Source organism: Bubalus kerabau, chromosome 4 (genome assembly GCF_029407905.1).
Source record: "Bubalus kerabau isolate K-KA32 ecotype Philippines breed swamp buffalo chromosome 4, PCC_UOA_SB_1v2, whole genome shotgun sequence".
Taxonomy (NCBI): domain Eukaryota; kingdom Metazoa; phylum Chordata; class Mammalia; order Artiodactyla; family Bovidae; genus Bubalus; species Bubalus kerabau.
In genome coordinates, this window is record NC_073627.1 from 92,086,342 (window position 1) to 92,100,956 (window position 14,615).

The 14,615-nt window shown below is 41.8% G+C and overlaps 1 long non-coding RNA gene across 8 annotated transcripts in view; it reads right to left on the bottom strand.

The window, feature by feature from the left end:
* The window catches only part of LOC129649972 (uncharacterized), a 66,482-nt gene that overhangs the window by 35,866 nt on the left and 16,001 nt on the right, over nucleotides 1-14,615 (bottom strand). For 3 of the 8 annotated variants that reach the window (XR_008713491.1, XR_008713492.1, XR_008713490.1), the window contains one exon: nucleotides 10,461-11,588. The exons of the other annotated variants lie outside the window; for them this stretch is intronic. This is a non-coding gene — a long non-coding RNA (uncharacterized LOC129649972). Of the gene's footprint in view, nucleotides 1-10,460; nucleotides 11,589-14,615 lie in introns of those variants that run through there. 8 annotated transcript variants of the gene reach the window in all.

Here is a 14,615-nt window from a genome sequence, read left to right on the forward strand (position 1 = left end):
TATGAAACGAGTTGCCAGTCCAGGTTCGATGCACGATACTGGATGCTTGGGGCTGGTGCACTGGGACGACCCAGAGGGATGGAATGGGGAGGGAGGAGGGAGGGGGGTTCGGGATGGGGAACACATGTATACCTGTGGTGGATTCATTTTGATATTTGGCAAAACTAATACAGTTATGTAAAGTTTAAAAATAAAATAAAATTAAAAAAAAAAAAAGAAAAGTTACAGCTCATGAGATATAAAGTGATGGAGGTAGAGTTACCTAAAATTGAACAGGAAGATCCAATACCAGATGTAGACAGCTGCAGTTCATCACACATGTGGTGAAATAAGGTAGCTGGTATATGTCTGAGCTGTGCACAGGTGTGCATTTTGTGTATTTCTAGGTGACTTGGTTCAACCGAGTTCAACATTCACCTGTTTCCTGTGCACAGAATCACGCACAAGTACATGTGAAAGTGTGCCACGCTCAGTGTTCCATAGTTCACCAATCGCATTGGAAAGAATTTGCGTTTCAAAGCAAATGTTATCAAAATTGAATGTATTAGCCATTTACATCTCTCTTTGTTTCCTTGATCAGTCTTGCTAAAGTTTCATCAATTTTGTTGATATTGTCATAGAAAGAGCTGCTGATTTCAACAATTTTTCTATTCTTCTGTTCTCTAATTCATCTAGTGTGCTCTTTGTCACTCCCTTGTTCTGGCTGAATACATCCTTAGTCGCTCTGTCAGACTCTGCGACCCCATGGACTGTAGCCCACCAGGCTCCTCTATCCATGGGACTTTTTACAGGTAAAAATACTGGAATGGGTTGCCATTTCCTCTAGTTACTCTGAGTTTAATTTGGCCTTCTTTTTCTAGCTTTCTAAGGTGGAGGTTTAGGTCACCAATTATAGATCATTTTTATTTTCTAATACAACTTTTTAGATTTATATATTTCTTGCTAAATACTACTTTATCTGCATCTCGCAAATTCTGATAAATCACATTTTATCATTGCACTAGAAATATTTTCCAAGATTTCGACATCTGCAAATATAAAGTAGACATATTTTGCTCTATTTATTCTATCAAATACAGCTGAAAGTCTGGGACACTTTGTTTTAAAAGAAACAAGAAGACTCTGAAAGGTGAAGGGCAAAAGGCAAACAGGCTAGGGACCTTGAGACCAGTCTAATGACAGGGGAAAGGGGTGCTGTCAGTAGGAGTCACCCCCACATCTAGCATCATTAGAGGCCAACTGGAAACCTAGCCTTCCAACCCCACCAGTCAACAACAAGCCATGCCTCCTTTTTCTAAACAGGAATAAATGATGAAAGAGGGGATCTTGGACTATCAGGAAGAGGGAAAGAACAATGAAAAGAGCAAAAATATGAGTAAAGAAGGCTTACTTTTCCTCTTGAGTTTTTAAAATTGTATTTGACATTTGAAGCAAAAATTACACTATTTGGTTCTCAATATATGTAAAGGAACTTTTAAAATAGTTAAGATAGTTATATTAATATTATAAATGAAAGAGGGCAAAAGGATATAAAGTGGGAGAAGATTTCTATACTTCATTCTAACTGGTAAATTGTTAACACTAGTAGACTATGTATCATACATATGATATATATATCATATATATCATATATTAATTATATTAATTATTGCTTAAGGTATTATATATACTCTCTCTATATAATACCTTAGGCAATAACTTTTATATAACTTTCAATTGACTTGAAAGTTATATAAAATACTATGATTAATAAGTAAAAATGATAAATAAAAATGGAAGTCTAAAAATTGTTGAAATAACCCACAGGGAAGCAGAAAGAAAAAAAATAGAGAAGCTGAAATCAGGAAGAACAGACAAAAAACGAAAAACAAATGGAAGACTTAAGGCCTAACATTAGCTAAATAAATTATCTAAACACTCAATTAAAAGACTGACTAGTAGAGTGGATTTTTTTTAATGGAGAAATTTTAAGGATTCTTTATATGCCATCTGGATAAACAAAGCCAAAGCACTTGGCCTAATTGGTCCTCTAATAGCTAACTCTTTTTGCGATCTGTCACCTAAGCCACAGCCAGGTGCTCTTTGAGTTAATTCAAATATCACAGCTCCTATGAGACACATGCTGCCATTTTACAATGTTCAAAAATAAACCAATGGTGTAGGCCTATTTACAACAGCTCTAAATAATATATATGAAGAGAAAAATCACACTGAACCCAAATACAAAATATGCTTATAAAAATAAAAAATTTTCAGCTAGGGCTTCCCCAGTGGCTCAGTGTTAAATAACGTTCCTGCAATGCAGGAGATGCAGGAAATGCTGGTTCAATCCTGGGTCAGGAAGATCCCCTGGAGGAGGAAATGGCACCCCACTCCCAGTATTCTTGTTGGGAAAATGCCATGGACAGAGAAGCTTGGCAGGCTATGGGCCATGGGGTCACAAAGATTCAGATACGACTGAAGCAACTGAGCACATTGTCTCATTATGTATTATGAATGTACTAAGTAACTGCTATTTTTCTCTAATCATGGTTGGAGAACACAGCAAGTAATATTTCAATCTTGAAACGTGATGCCCTAGCAAATAGTCTATTTTGGTGGAAGTCCTATGTGCACTGGGAATGAACGTGCCTTCTGCAGATGTTGCATGTAGTATTCTGACAGTGCTAGGTCAAGGTGTTGTTCCCATCTTTATCTGTCCCAAATTTAACAAGTATTCTATCAATTACTGAGAAAAGAAAATCTCTAATGATAATTGCTGATATTTCCATTTCTCTTTTTATTTCATGTATTTTGAAACTATTGAATATGCACACATTTATGATTGTTTTATATTCTTAATGAATTAATCTTTGTTTCAAGTGTTCCTCTTTATCTCTGATAATCTGTTTGCTTTATGTCTACTTTATTCGATATTAAAAATCTGTACCACCTTTCTTACACTTCTATTTGTAGGAAATGACTTTTCCTTTGATTTTAGTTTTGTGTATTGGTTTCCTTATATTAAACTGTGTATCCTGTAATCAACATATAGTTGAAATGATTTTTATCCATTCTGACAATCTCTGAATTTTAATTAAAGAGTTTAGCTCATGTACATTTAATGTAATCACTGATGAAGTTGACCATAAGTTTATTAACTTTCTGCCATCTAAAAAGATGTTTTCATTTTTCTATTTTTAATTTCCTACCTTCTTTTGAGTTAAATAGTTTTAAGTAATCTTTTTGAATTCCTCTATAAATCTTTTAGCTATACCTTTCTATAAGCTTTTATTTATGTATTTTTATTTTTAAGTATTCACTCTAGACATTATGATAAACATTTTTAACTTATAAGAGTTTACTTTGAAATATACAAGCCGTCCCCACTTTGCATGGCAGTGCATAACTAAAAATGATCCTGTAAGATGAAACTGCAAAGCAAGTTTAATAATCAATGGGGAAAATTACAGCTGTTTTGTGACCTTTAAAATTTTTGTCAAAATATAAAAAACTCTCCTACTGTTGATTATAAATGAATAGGGAAATGGAAAGGAATGGTAAAACTAATGTTTATTTAGTACATTGTAATTTAGAACATTAGGAACATTGAACATAAACATGTTTTATTTGTTCACTAAAAAACCTGCCAAGAACAGTGTAAATAGTGTTTGCCTTTTCCTTCTCATCACATAATTTATGATCTAGAGCAAGCAGGGTTGATGTGTTGACAAACCGTGACACTCCTTTCTGTGTTAGGACCTACTTCCAATATTATATCCTTTGTACTTGCAAATGTCATTAACTATCTCTGAGAGTTCCTCTATTAAGAAATTCTTTGCCAGATACCCCTACTTCCTCTGGGGTACCTCCATCCCTTTTGTCACTTTCTTTAATTTAGACACATAATTTCACCTTCCCTAAGTTTCTCCAGCTGCATTTTTAGAATCTTTCAAACAGCAGCCTTATCAGCATTTCCATAGTCAGCAATACTTCTATAACTCCACTTAGGTTTGACTCAAATTTCACTTCCAGGGTTATCACTTTTCATTTCATCTTGGCACATTTATTCTTTGTTGGCCAATTTCTTTTTTGATTATTCACTTTTATAAAATGTCTTGTTAGTTTATCACTGGTAGACAAGAAGTCCCTTTGCTGACTGTATGAACTAAAAAAGGGTGTGTATAGACCAATCCCTGGCAGACGTTGAAATAAGTGGCATGCATGATCATGTATGTGTTATTTACATAGTTATTTGTTGACTGAAGAGTTAGGAGCAAATTTATATTATGCAGTTACAGTTAGTATAACATGGTAATGGAATTTGAATTATATTTTTGTGGTACTGGCATTACTTAACTAACAAGTTCATGCAGAGTGGAGCCATGCACAGGGAAGGCCATATTACTTCATGTAAGAACCTTAATATGGACCTTCTCATTCAACCCTTGAATTCACTTAGCTATTCCAGAGATTGGCTTGCCTTTGACATCTGCATAGAGATATCTGTCTACAATCCCTTGCAGTGTTATCACTTAGGCTCGAAAAGTTTTTATTTTAACAGAATCCCAATATGGACAATTAAACCACCAATTTCACTGTAATTTCGTGTTCTCTTTAGCAATAGATAACTTTCTAAATAGGCTCAAAATTGCAGTATGTAGTATTGTAATTTTAGGTTTAGAATTGTTTTATAAAAAAAACAGCAAATGTACTTTGAGCACCTGTTTGTGTAGCCATTAATCTCTTGGAGATCTTAAAGAGCTATATATTTTATGGCCCCCAGGTCTGGGGAACCAGATTAACAGACCTCAAAAGATGACTAAGTATATAAAGGGAGAAACAGATTCTGTAAACATTCAGATACTGAAGAGTACTTTGCTTAATCATATGTTCAGAGGTCTCATGAAAGATAAGAAACATGAGAAGAGTTGCAATTTAAAAAAAGAACAAAGAGAAAATCACCTAAATTATGAGCATAAACAAACACCTATTTGAAGAGGGGGCATGGCATGGCACGGTGCAATTCTCAATCCTGGCTGACCATCAGAAATACCTGGGAACTTTGAACAACATAGATTGTTAAGGGCCCACCAGAAAGCTCCCCAGATGTTTCCAATGATGAGCCAGGTGTGGGCAGCTGCAGTAAAAACAAGTTTAACACATGTTCACTGCTTCAATAACTGTGAAGCAACATTTGGCAGTTTCCATACAATCATTTGATTCCTATAAAGCAGGTTTAGTCCAAAGACTACAACGTCCATCATGAATATAACACTAACTTTGATTAGGATTGATTAGATGATATGAGTCAGTTCTCCATGTATAGAAGAGTGAGCCCAGGGACAACACCACATTTATGAAAAAGTCTAATAGGAAATATACACAAAAAATATATTTGGTTTGTTTTCAGATGGCAGCTTGTGCTTCCTTTTTTGTTGCCATTAGCTCCTTCCACCCTGGCATGCTCTCTGGAATTCCTAGGGTGTGGGCTGATTCAACAGGCTTCTTCAGGCGAATGGGGAACTCTTGCTTAGAACACTTCCTGCAGCATTCAGCTCCTTCTCCTCCTTGAAATGCTTTTCCTTGAGCTCGCTCTTCCTCCCCCATAAGGGTAAGTCTCAGAGACCCTAGATTTAAGTGTGGGGAAAAAAAAAAAGGAGCCTAGGAAGCCTCCCCTTCTGCTGTGTAGCAGGACCTTAGGCCAACACACTTCCAGTGAGAGAGACACTCAGGCCACAAGCTGGCCACACTCAACACCAGGTCAGGACCCAACCAGCCCTTTGCTTGTCCTCATTGTCTTCTCCCTCAGGTTCCAAGGGGCCTGAAGGTTGGGACAAGATAGGTTCTGAACTTCCTAGATTGCCTGCTGCTGCTGCTGCTGCTGCTAAGTCGCTTCAGTCATGTCTGACTCTGTATGACCCCATAGACGGAAGCCCACCAGGCTCCCCTGTCCCTGGGATTCTCCAGGCAAGAACACTGGAGTGGGTTGCCATTTCCTTCTCCAATGCATGAAAGTGAAAAGTGAAAGTGAAGTCGCTCAGTTGTGTCCGACTCTTAGCGACCCCATGGACTACAGCCTACCAGGCTCCTCCATTCATGGGATTTTCCAGGCAAGAGTACTGGAGTGGGGTGCCATTGCCTTCTCTGCCTAGATTGCCTAACCACCTATAAATCTCCTTTTATAAGATGCATGAGAAGAAAACTGAATCTACAGAATTCCCTGTATTCATGATGTTCTTACAATCCAACTGTATAGTAACCCCTGAAACTTTTCAGAGTGAACGGGAAATTTTTCACTTTCTATTTTGTACGAAAATATTTTAAATTGCACAAGGGAGAAGGGGAAGGGGAGACAATAACTGAGTTATTTATTTAGCACACATGTGACTCGAACCTCACAACACATTGGATAACTTGATTACATTTCATCTTATTATCCAAAACATGTTAAATCTAACAATGATTGCCAGAAAGCTGGAAATGCTCTTAATAAGAGAGAAAGGTAAGTGGGTTTTCCCTCTGTGGTTTATAGACCATGGTTTATAAAGTGAGGCATTCCTCAAACCTCATCCCAGTGAAAAGGGGCATATTTTAGTCTTGTCAGAATTCTTATGGGAACTCTTACAAAATCTTACAGGAATTCTTACAATCACCAGGTGGTTCTTGAGAACGAACAAGGTCAAAACCAAAATCTTTGGGTCTTTAATCAATGGGAAATTTATAAGCATCTGTTGTGCCTCTGGTATATTACTAAACCCTGAAAGGTTACAGAATGTAAACACATCTTGATCCTCAAGGTGTCTTGCTTTAGACATATATTCACGTTATTTTTGAGACAAAGGATCTTAAGGAGTCCCTGGCACATAGCAAGCCCCTAACCAAGAGTAGCTTTGGTGATTGACCTCTGCGCTAGAACAGAGGCACAGGAGGCTGTAAAGCTGCTCCTGCAGCACTGGAAGAGCCTGTCACAAGGAAGCTGTGTAAGATCTCACAGATGCGGTGTTCTGAGGCGAAACTTAAAGGGTCAGCCAGTAGTCTCCAGGGGAAAAGAACATTTCAAGCAGAAGGAATAGCATGGACAAAAGCAAAGGCTTGAATGTGCATTCATACTAAAGGAACCTGAGTGTGGCCAATGCCAGTAGAACATAGGGTTGAAAAGATGGGGTAGGGGAAGATACGGATGAGAAGATCAATTGGGCCAAATTATGAAGGGCTGGAAGTTCAGGATTTATTCTGTAGACAATGGAGTTGGGGGGCAAAGTGTGGATGGGGAGAGAGATTGGACCAAACCTGTGATTTAGAATGATCATTTAGGGGATAAAAAAATAAAAGATTGGGTAGTGTCAGTGAGGGGCAGGAAATGCAGTTAGGAGGCTGGTGATATGGGAATCCCAGGTGGCTCAGCAGTGAAGAATAAAGCTGCCAATGCACCAGACACAGGAGACACATGTTTGATCTGTGGGTCAGGAATATCCCCTGGAGGAGGAAATGGCAACCCACTCCAGTACTCTTGCCTGGAGAATCTCAAGGACAGAGGAGCCTGGCAGGCTATGGTCCATGGGGTCGCAAAGAGCTGGACACAACTGAGTGACTGAGGAAGGCTGGATGGATGTGGGAATGGGGGAAGACATGATGAGGGGACCTAAAATAGGCAGTGAGCCACAGAGAAGGCGGCAGGCAGACGCAGAGAGTGGACCTGTGGACATGGGTGGGGGGATGCAGAGTGTAGGACAAACTGGGAGATTACGATTGACATATATAGCCTACTATGTGTAACTTGTCCTGAGAGTGGTTTCCCTGGTGGCTCAGATGGTAAAGCATCTGCCTGCAATGCGGGAGACCCGGGTTCAATCCCTGGGTCGGGAAGATCCCCTGGAGAAGAAAATGGCAACCCACTCCAGTACTCTTGCCTGGATAATCCCATGGACAGAGGAGCCTGGTAGGCTACAGTCCATGGGGTCGCAAAGGGTCAGACACGACTGAGTGACTTCACTTTTATGAGTAACACAGCCCAGTGGGAATCTGCTGTATAACACTGGAAGCTCACCTTGATGCTCCAGATGACTTAGATGGGTTGGATGAAGGGCGAGGTTTGGAGGAAAGTCTAAGAGGAAGGGGATATATATATTTACATACAGCTGATTCATTTTGTTGTTCAGCAGGAACTAATAAAACATTGTAAAGCAACTATACTCCAATAAAAAAGACAGGCTTTTTCATTATGAATTTCTGCACTATTATTTTTTCCAAGTTATGGGGTATAGTTTTAAATGAGGTTCATTTCTGTAAACTGAGAGCTCTTTGAAAAAAAAGAAGACTGGATTTTCCTCTCCATTCCTACCAGCTCTGTTCATGTACCCAGAGACCTAACCTGCTAGACTTTCGCAGACACCACTTGGTGGCTGCTCTCTGAATTACAGGCACAGAGCCAGAAGTATTAACATCAGCCCTGAACAAGATTTCCCAAACTGCCTTGTGCGTGCATGTGTGCTAAGTCGCTTCAGTCATGTCCAACTCTTTGCGACTCCATGGACTGTAGCCAGCCCGGCTCCTCTGTCCATGGGATTCTCCAGGCAAGAATACTGGAGTGGGTCGCCATTTCCTTCTCCAGGGAATCGTCCCCACCCAGGAATGGAACCTGCACCTCCTGCATGGGCAGGTGGATTCTTTACCACCAGCACCACCTGGGAAGCCCCAAATAATGACAAATGCCACACTGAGGTTTCATTGCACTTTTTCAGAGGTGATATAAAAATGTTATTTCTTGGGTTATGGGTAGGAACATTTAAAGGTGGCTTGCTTCAGCTGACAAAAATGAAAGGCTTCATTCTAGATAAAAGAACAGAAAGAAGATTGGGGGAAAACACAGGTCACCAAGGGAAAAACCCTCAATGCTCATGATACACCTTGCAGATCATCCAAACCTGATTCACAGACTGCCATCAGTCATACATAGAAAATGAAGGAAGCCACTGTGCGGAGGTCCTGTTACTTGGAATCAGAAATCCTCGCTGTTTACAGCAGGGTAAACAACAGCTGTTCAGTGCTAGGCTGGCGTTAGGAATACAAGAGTCTATCTGGCTTCTATCTAAATCCATCCTCAGAAAAAAATGGGGTGGGGGGGGGAGGGAAACGAGACCCTGGATTTGGCCACTCTCTGTTTTACACATGCTTTATATAATCGGTCCATTGCAAACCCCAGGAACTCTGTCTTTAAAGTCTTTCAAATATAGCCTAATTTGACCATTACATACCGCCTCTGCCACCACCACCGTGGTCTTGCTGCCAGCATCTCTTGACTGGACCCTGCATTAACCCTCACTTCCACTACTGACCATCCTTCTCATGGTTTCTCTAACTCCTTACCAGGCCCCCCAGCTCACCCTGCCTGACCCCTGCTACCTCCGCAACCTCATCTCCCACCATCCCCCTCAGAGCCCTGTTCCTGTTCCTCTGGCCTCTTTAGCCATTTCAGCATACCAGGCACTCTCTTGCTTTGGGGTCTCTGACCTTGCTGAACTCTCTGCCTGGAATGTTCTTTCCTCTACTGCACATACCTCAAGCAAAACCCTCTATTTTTTGTCTTGGGTTTTTTTCTTATATTCTATTATATATTTTTAAATTTAATGCTATATCCCTCCCTGGAATCTAATCTCCATGATGTCAAGGATTTCATCTGTTTCATTTATTGCTATTGTCCAGTGATGAGAATAGTGTTGGTACATGGTAGGCTCTCAAATATTTATTAAATGCGTGAAAGATTTACGGAATGATACGTTGCCGTCACTTCCTAACCCAGGCTCATTCCCCCTCCATTCCTGAAATAATATTCACTTGTAGTCTCACAGCTCATCAAAACACCCAGCCAACCTGGCCTAAGTGATTTCCCTCAAAGTGAGGGGCAGAGCTGGATTTGGGGCTGTGAAAGGTTAGTACATTTTCAAGACACCATATTAAGCTCTTCAGACCACTTCAGCTACTGTCAAGAACTCAGCAGCTGCACCCACTCTGCCTACGAAGGGGAATTTAGAGGGTGCATGGATTTCACAACAAACCTCAGACGATTAAGTGAAGGTGTGCCATCACTCTAAATGAACTCAATATATTCATACAAACAAGATCTAGCTTTAAATAACTAATGGATGATTTCAGTCTTTTGATTAAGAAGACTTAAAATTAGTATCTCTATGCGGGGAAAAAAAAGCATGCTTAAGCTGGAAGAATCAAATTACCGCCAAGGGGCACTCTAGTCAAAGGCCAGAGCGCCCTCTGCTGGCTACTGGCAGCTAACAAAACTATGGGGAAAAAGTCATCAAAAGGAAGCAGCTTTATATTCAAATCCATAAATGGAATTATTACAAAATATTTCAGTCTCTTCAAAGAAAAGAGACTGTGGCTATAATAGGGGGAAATATGTAGTCCCAACTTTCAAGGGAGTTGAAGATTTCCATGAGGAACAGACATTTGGAATTAGAGTAGGATAAGTAATGTCATTTAGAACACACAGTGGACATATAATCCAGCAGGCAGGGGTGCGGAGTGGTGCCTGAGCTGAGACTGTAAAAGCAGGAAGAGGCAACCAGGTGAAGGGAGCGATGTGTACACGTGTACCTGGGGAGTCAGATCCAGGTGAGATCCCTAAGTGTAGAGGCACAGAGGTGAGAGACATGCCCAAGGCTCGAGGAGCTGAAAGTTACAACAACTGCTCTGTCTTTTAACTGAAGTGTAGCTGATTTACAATAACGTGCTAGTTTCAAGTACACAGCATAGTGACTCAGTATTTTGCAGATTATACTCTATTACAGGTTTTTACAAGATAGTGGGTATAATGCTCTGGGCTATACAGTATATCCTTGCTACATGGTGGCCTGTATCTATTAATCCATGTATTTCTATACACTAATAATGAAATTTCAGGAAGAGACAGTTAAAAAAAATTTTTTTTAATTCCTAGGAGTTGAAAGACCTATACTCTAGAAACTATAAAACACTGATGAAGGACATTTAATATGATTTAAAGAAATGGAAAGATAACCCATGCTCTTGGATTGGAAGGATTACTATTGTTAACACAGCCATACTACCCAAAGCAACCTGCAAATTTAATGCAATCCCTATCAAAATACCCATGACATTTTTCACAGAATTAGAACAAATAATCCTAAAATTTATACAGAAGCTCAAAAGACCTCGAATTCAAAATGGCTCTTGGTTGACTCTGCACCAGCCATTGACAGATCTGTTTTCCTTTGCAGGTCTGCTTTCATTTTGGTGACAGGAAGTACCAGTTACCAATTTTCCTAACTGCTCTTCCGGCTGGAGATGGCCACTCGACCCAGTCCTGGCTGATGAGATGTAAAGGACACGCGCTGGCAGATGGCGAGGATGTAACTGCCCTCGTGATAAGGGAGGAGACACCCACGGAGAGAGCCCCCCACTCTCAATGTGCTCGTGGAAGCTGTCATGTGAGGATGTGGTCCTTGCGGCTGCTGCAGCCATCTGCTGGCCACAGATGGAGACGTTGACACCACAGTGAGGACATCCATCCTCGACGACAGGACAAGGCTGCTGAACCACCCCTGAGAATACACGTTGCTGATTTCTCACTATGAAGGAGAAAAGAACCCTTAGGGCTTAAGCCCGGAGAAGGCACTAGCGACCCACTCCAGTACCCTTGCCTGGAAACTCCCATGGACGGAGGAGCCTGGTGGGCTGCAGTCCATGGGGTCGCTAAGAGTCGAACACGACTGAGCGACTTCACTTTCACTTTTCACTTTCATGCATTGGAGAAGGAAATGGCAACCCACTCCAGTATTCTTGCCCGGAGAATCCCAGGGACGGGGGAGCCTGGTGGGCTGCCGTCTATGGGGGTCACACAGACTGACGTGACTTAGCAGCAGCAGCAGCAGGGCTTAAGCCACTGCTGCTTACATAGTCTGCTGTTTCTAACCAAAGTATGCTCATCGCAAACACTTATATTATTATATTGAAAACACTTATTATATTGAAAACACATATTATTATATCATTGAAAACACATTATATTACATGAGAAATAATGGAAGATTTTAATGAGTGTAACAAAGAATTTTGCACTTCAGAAACATGAGGCTGATAACTATCAGAGAACAGAAGAGGGCAAGATGAGAAACCAAAGGGCAATTAGGATACTTGTAAAAGTTCAAGTGTGGATGGGGGAGGGGGGCAGGGATTAGGGCCTGACCTCTGAACTAATGGAACAGAAGGGAGGTATTAAAAAAAAAAAGTATTTAGAAAGCAAAATGGACAGGATTTGGTCAGTTATGGGGGAAGCCGGAAGATGAGCTGAAAGGAGAAGTCAGGAGTGAATTCCAAGTTTCGGGCTTGAATAATAAATAGGTGGGTCACTCCTAGATATGCAGAATTTCAGAGAAGGAGCAGGTCAAGGATGGGGAGGAAATGATTAATTCTTTTTGGGTGGGTTTTGGGAGCCAAGTGAAATCCAGGGAGCACTTGAATTTTATATCTGGAGTTCAGATGATCTGGATTTAAGATAGATTTTCAACATATCTACAAGGACATGGTAATTGAAGCCATGGAAACAGATGTAGTCAAAGAGCATATTTAGAGTGAAGGAGACAGGAGGAGAGGGCCAGGGAAGAGACCTTGTGATGGCCAATATTCAGAGAGATAGGAATGAAAGTTCCCTTGATTCTAAGAAATGGCAAAGGGAGAAAGCAAAGAGAATCAAGCGTTTCCAATGGCAAAGAAACAAAGTTTCCAGAGGAAAACATCCTACTTCAGAGGAGATGAGTGAAATGACACCCTTGCTGACCTAAACCAGAGTGGTCTTGTGGAGCATGGCAGCCAGATTCAGGACATTGAAGAGGTGACATGGATATGACCCAAGCAGATGTCCTTTCAAGGAAGAAACCTGTGAAAAGGAGGAGAGAGGAAGAGAATAATAAGGGAAGCCTTGGGGCCTAGGGAAAGGTATCTCTTCAAGATGACAGCGGGTGGGGGCAGCGGGTGGGAGGGTTTTGAATGTGTTTCCATATTTAGGGGAGGGTCCCCGCAGAGGAGGTGAGCAGAGGTATGAGAGAGGGGATTGAGGGGATAATTGAAGAGGTGAGGACCTTAGGTTTCAGGGGAGACTGGGAAGCATTAACTTCGCAAACCAAGTCAGATCACAGTTCAAATTAACTCTTTGATGGAAACTCCAATCCCAGTTAGTAACAGACTCTTTTCCCTCCCCAAATCATGCTAGGGCCCTAGTGTCAGGACATCCAGAAGCCACTCCGGCTGCTGACCACACTGGTTGGCCCAGTACACAGAGATGCTTCCTCTTCAAGCCTGCAGGGCCCAGCCTGTTTTGAGGGAGGCCGTGAGCCCACAGGCCTGGGGGTCGCATCCTTAGATTCACCACATGGACAACCCAGCAGTCCCCAGGGCCCTGCCACTGACTCCTCATCACTGGTGGGAGTCCTCCTTTTCTTTCTGCCTTTAGCCTCCTCCTGATCTGTGGAAAATTATTCCCTCTCTTCTTGCCTTTATGGACCATCCCTTCTCTACCTGCTCTCTCTTCCATAAACTTGGACATTTATAGATAACAGGGATTCCAGCTACCTCTCTAGTTCCATTTGCCACAGAGCATTCCTGAGACAGGAGGCAGTGGGTTGGGGATAAGTCAGGAACACAGGGCAAGCACAAATTAATATCACAATAAATTATTTTGTCATGGAGGTAGAATCCAAAATTCATGTTGAAAAATGCATCCATCCTTCACAAGAGGAGAAAATCTCTTCCACTGGAGATTGCTAAGCCATCAGTTATGAGAGGGCAGGAATTTAATGATTTTTCCTGCTGAACAGAAATGCCAGAGATGACACAGTGGAGGGACAGGTACCCTGAGGACTGCGGTACAAATCCAAAACCGCTGTTGAGGAAGGGGAGCAGCAACGTGGAAGTATTGCTAGGCAATGGCAAGTCCTTGGCTAGAGTTAGAGAACACACACTGTCCCGGCATACGCCTGCATTGCTGTGGGGTTCCCCCCAGCGTGTGTGGCGGCCCCAGGGAAGACGGTACACAACTGCATCATGGGATGGAATGGGATGTTGCCAGAGACACGGCAGAAAGACAAAGGGACAAAGCAGACAAGGGTACTGGCTCGAGGCCGGTTAGAGTGGGGACCATGGAATGTAGGTCAGGAATAGACTCCTATAGTTTGAGATCTCTGAGGCAGTGCTATTTTGGGTGGTGGTCATGGAGTGGAAATGAAGATCACTGGAGGTGAAAATACCAAGGAACTAAGAGGATAGGAAGATGAATTGGCTATTCCTGCAGACAGTAGGGGCGGGGTGGGGGGTGGGGGGGAACCAGGATGACCAGGAGACAATGGAAAGTCTCTGAGCCACTTGTTAAAATCATCAGTGAATGTGGTGGGTGGTAAGTGATAGAAGGGGAACATGGAGAAAGGCAGCAGACACAGGAGCCCCAAGTCTCGTTGTGGGAGGGTTGGTTACAAGAGCACAGAGCAAACAGGAGGACGCTGACCTTTCTTCTCTCAGGAAGTAGTTCTCAGCAGTGCCTCTCACCCAGGGAGTGTCTACAGATGATCTCAGGATCACATCCAAGAGATTCTGATCAGGACTCT